The sequence below is a fragment of the Anser cygnoides genome, chromosome 3 (genome assembly GCF_040182565.1).
Source record: "Anser cygnoides isolate HZ-2024a breed goose chromosome 3, Taihu_goose_T2T_genome, whole genome shotgun sequence".
In the NCBI taxonomy this organism is placed as follows: Eukaryota; Metazoa; Chordata; class Aves; order Anseriformes; family Anatidae; genus Anser; species Anser cygnoides.
This window is the reverse complement of record NC_089875.1, coordinates 110,265,238-110,270,763: the sequence shown is the minus strand read 5'-3', so window position 1 is coordinate 110,270,763 and position 5,526 is coordinate 110,265,238.

Below are 5,526 nucleotides of genomic sequence, written 5' to 3'. Positions count from 1 at the left end.
CTTGATTTTTTGACTTAAACCATTTAAATCAAAAGGTGTTGGAATTGCAGAATGATGTATTTTCATTTATTCCTCCAACCATCTGCATCACACTTAGCTTTAGAAGAGTCTTTGAAATTATGGTGTAATGCTTTCCTTTCAATGTAATGCTCAAGTAAAAAAAAAAAAAAAAAAAAAATTAAAGGCTTCAGCTCTGAGTTCTTAAATTTGCAGACTTAATCAGTCCTGAATGTTTAAATGTTACTAAAAGTTATGTTGTTTATTTACTTTACCCTTATCTTTAATGAATATATACATATAGATTCTGTAGTAAGATCTTGTCACAGAACATTTGCATTTTCAGTGTAGCTTTAGAGCTTTGGTACTCAGACATAATCATTGCAAAACCAAAAGGCAATTTCCAACTCAGAAAATGAAGGAGTGGACATCAAGTTAAAGGCCACTGGCCAGCAGAACATGAGAAAAGAATTAACACATTTTGAGAGGAGAGCTGCTGGCCCCTGGGGGGTGATATGCAGTTCAGTGTTTCTGTCACTGCTCCAACTGGCTGACCTACAGATTGGCTCCAGACCTGGGAACAGCTTGCCCAGTTATCAGCACAAATGAATACTTCAGCAACTGAGCTTGTGAAATAGAGAATGAAGAAAGAAATGTGCTAATGAAGTTTTATATAGAATTTTGTGAGTGGAATATAGAAATAATGAAATAACTCTTCAAAAGTGGTGGGACCCAGGAGGAAAAAAAAAAAAAAGAAAATTTTTTGGCTGGGTTTGGAAAGTGCTAAAGTTAAGAATTTAGAATGTAGCAGTTATTAAATAAATAAATAAAAAGAACAACATGGATTTGTGGTCCAAGATATGAAAAATGGATACACTTTCCAGACTTACATCATCCAAGACACTAGCGTAAAAGTTAGTAATTATTAAATATACCTGCTGATTAATTGGTGGCCTGTTTAGATCTGTGTCTTTGGGAAATTTAGAATTTCATTCGAAATCAGAATAAGGTGGCAAAGAACCAAGGAGAAATTTGGAGTGTAGACTCATGAATGAATAATCTGGAAAGGCAAAATATGCCAAGAATATATGAAAGGTTGGATATGCCAGTTCTGTTTGCGTAGGAAGGAATAAGCACCAGTTTCCTCAGTTAGTGGTGGGTGTTGTAGTAGATGTCTCATGAATATAGGTTGGACACTGCTGCACCTTCAGGGCTTCATCTTTAAATTCCATTCAGTAGGAACCTGCAGCACTGATGCGCTCAGTAAATAGATCCTGGATGATGTTTGCCTCACTCTTTTGGGTGTTGCATTAGTGTCTTCAGGTCTTCACTTCCGTCACCCTAGTTTTGACTGAAGTTATGACAGCATTTGCTGCCTCAAGTCCTATAGTCATCTCTGCCATAGCCCACACTGGTGCCCTGTGAGTTCTAGTTGGAGGACTGAGCATAAATCTGTTTTAAGCAGTCTTTTCCCTCTGTGACTCTACAATAGCACAACAGAAGTGGACAGGAATTAGGAGAAGGAAATATGAAAATTCTGAGCACATCCGGAAATAAAGCAATTCTTGCAGGATGTATAAAATATGAATGTGCAAGCAAAACAATAGTACTCAAACACCTGCAGTGAGAAAGGCTCTTTTTCAAATATACTTTTCAATATTTAAATAGCTGTTTCTTGTAGCCTTTGGGGTAAAAATACAGCTTGATTGCTGGCCATTTCCTACAATGGAAAGTTATTGGACACCCACTATAATTTTACTGTAGTAAATAGCATCTGAAAAATAAAATGTAACTCTGCAAAAGCAGGCTGTTTTCCTGAACTGCTTTGCCCTCTGAAATATTTTGATGGCATGACATGCAATGTTTATTGTTTTAGATGCCTTCCTAGCCTTCAGCCTCTCTCTCTGTCAACACATTACTCTTCAGCTTCACTGTGCTCTTCTTTCTTCTCTGGTGCCGTGGGAACATAAAGCAAATGTTTCTACTGTTCTCAGTTAGAAATTGTTTTTCATTATAATTTCAAGAGGGGCTTTGAAGTATCTACTTAAGCTCTCACAGCTAATAAGAGACAAGGCAGTTGCTATGCTACTTGTTGATTAAATGAAAAACAGACCTGATAACATGTGAAATCTTCTTAAGGGAGGTGTTCCTCTTATGGAGATGAGTACAAAGCTGTTAAGACCTGAATTGCAAACTTATATGTCTAAGGTTAAATGCTTAAATGGTCACTTAAAGTTCCCAAAGTGATCAGTTGGCTATCTGTAGCAGGAGTGTCAGCTGGTGTAAATCATCATTGGCACTAGCTAAGAATTTGAGCACTAGGAGCTCTGAGGCCAAAATGTCTATTTTGTATTTCTGATAGTTAAAAATTCTAAATTTTCAATGAAGTAGTAATCAAAAGAGATTTGATTTTTCTGAGGTGCAGTGTGACAGAAAATTCTAGTGACACTCGAGAGAAGGTTCTCAGCTCTGCCAAAACCAAGATAGTACATTTAAGGCCATAAATAACATGTAGTTTCATACCTCTTAGTCACAGTTTAAGAATGAGTTTCTAGGGAAAGCTCCGAAATAGAATTTGTGTTTCTGAAATAGAATATAGACCTCTAAATTAAGGACAGCAGTCTAATTTAAAGCTCTGAATCTGTTTAGACGTTGGAAGTCTCTTAAATATGCTCTAATCCTTAACAATATCTGAGAGAATTGAGTTCAGTATAAAATATAAAAGTCAAAATTGCTTTCACTGTGAAACACTGTTTCATGTGAAACATGACAAAAGGAGGTTACAGAACAGTTGATTCATTAAAGATTTTGCACACGTAATAGGGTATATATAATTTAAACTTACATACAGAAAACTATAACTTCCATTTTTCCCCTTACCCTTGAAAATAGACGTCTGCAGCAAAGGATGTAACAGCCAAGATGTTGTAGAAAGAACAGGTAGAAAAAAAAGAAAAGAAAAAAAAAAACAAACATAATTTTGTAGTCCAGTGACTTAAACACTGGTGGAAGAGAGCAGACTGCTCCCTACACTGTTTCGTTTTGTGCATTTGTCTTTTTAAATTGAAATGCAGAAGCAATCCACAGCAGCAGAACAGAAAACGCTGACATACTTTGTCTTACTTTCCATAGTTTTGGTCCCACACTTGTGGTTACTGTGTTAACTATTTGAGGAGTGGTGAATGACTCAATCTAGTGTACCTATAAGCTATCTTTTCACAGTAGATGAGGCCTGAATTTAGCTCCCTTAAACTAAGAAGGGTTTTCTTCTGTTCCAGTTATTGGCAGCTAACCAATTTTGTACCTGCTCAGAAATGAACAGATAGCAGGGGTCTGCATTCTGGTTTAACTGAGGAGCTAACATCAACTATGCATATACAGTGGATGTCAAAGCTTAAGACAGAGACAGATGCATAGTTTCAGATACTTTTCTATCTCTATTTTTTGTTTTCTCCTGGCTGAAAGAACAAAATAGCTACCATTGGCTCTCTTCTGCTTGAGTGCTTTCCACCCATATTCCAAGCAGTCTAGATTTTAGGTGCCTCCTTATGTGTTGCAATAAATGTCATTCTTTGAAATGGATCCTACACAGATGTGATCAAGATCTATTATCCACCATCATTATTTCAAGCATATGGCATAATAACATTTCAGTTATTGCCTTAATAACATATCCTAGTTGAAGAAGTAAAGCTTACAGATCAACATATTTTTTGACAGTAATGATGGACTTTTTCTGGATATATCAGTTTCTGAAAACAAAGATACTTAAGATGTTAGAATAACTGGGAAAATATTTTTTTCTGTGTGTGTGTGTTTTCTGGAGAGGAGGTAAAAGTAGGGAGATTCTTCTAGGGCAGCAGTGTCCATAGATACTTTCCATTTTTAGTCATAGAATCATAGAATGGTTTGGGTTGGATGGGACCCTAAAAGATCATCTTGTTCCAATCCCCCTGCTGTGGGCATGGACACCTTCCACTTGATCAGGTTCCTCAAGGTCCCATCCAACCTGGCCTAAACACCTCCAGGGAAGTGTTTCTGTGCCTCACCACCATCACAGAGAAGAATTTCTTCATTATATCTAACCTGAATCTACCTCTTTCAGTTTAAAGCCATTAATCCTTGTCCTATCACTACACTCCCTGACAAAACGTTTCTCTCCAGCTTTCCTGTAGGCCACCTTCAGGTACTGGAAGGCCACTATAAAGCCTCCCTGGAGCCTTCTCTTCTCCAGGCTAAACAACCCCAACTTGTCTTCACAGGAGAGGTGCTCCAGTCCTTTGATCATCTTCACGGCCCTCCTCTTGACACGCTCCAACAGGCCCCACCTCTCAAGCCTGTTGATGTCCCTTTTGATAGCATCTCTTCCCTCCAGCGTGTCAACTACACCACTCACCTTGGTGTCATCTGTAAACTTACTGAGGGTGCGCTCGATCCCACTGTCTGTGACACCATTGAAAATATTAAATAGTACAAGTCCCAAAACAGATCTTGGAGGAACACCACTCATCAGTGGTCTCTACCTGGACATCGAGCTATTGACCTATCAAGCTATTGAGCTCTTTGGATGCACCATCTAGCCAACTCCTTTTGTACCAAAAACACCATCCATCAAATACATCTCTGTAATTTAGAGACGAGTAGGTTGTGTTTTGCACCTTTATTTTACCTTTCTTTTTGTTTTCTATTTTTTAGTATTATGTGGGGTCAGGTTGTTGTTGTTATATTTTTGTTTCATTATTTTATTTATTTGTGTGTGTGTTTTTCTTTGAACAACTTCCTTTTCTTTTTTTCTTTTTTTTTTTTAAACATGCACATCCTTTAGCAGTTACAGACACAGAGAACAGTGATTTCAAGCACATAAAAGGAAATTATGTGCAGGGATAATTTTTTGTTTCAGATTTTCATTATTGCATTTGGCAATTTCATCCGATCTATGCTCTCAAAAAAGAAGTCTTGTATTTCCAAAACAAACAAAAAAATCCAGTTGCATGGTAACCAGCCCACATACTAAGCCCTAGAAATATCAGATCCAGAGTGCTCAGCACTTTGCCAAATAATTGAGGTGTCTTCAACAGATTTCTTTATATGATAAAAACTGCAATAGGGATTTTAATGGCTACAGTACAAAAAAATGATCCCGTAGTCAAATTATTTGCTGTCATTGAAGTCAAAGGGGTTACACCATTGGAGAAGAGGACTCTAGCTCTTCACAAGCAGCTTGTATTTGTGCAGCCTGCAGAGGAAAGTTTTCCTCCATGAGAAAAGGGAATTTCCATCAGGCAACATGCTCTGTCTGTCAAAAGGAAACTTTAAAGAAATTGTGGACTTTAGATCTACAAAGACTCCATAAGAATAATGGTATGGGAATGGGGATGGAAGGGTGTGGGGAGAGGGGCAGGAAGGCCCCTCAATATTTGCCATCTTTCTAATGTTACAGCAGAAAAAGACAGACACAAAATTGCAAGTTTTTCCTCTGTTTTGCATTAACCTGATAATTTCAAAGATTGTAGTTACTGTGACATGCAT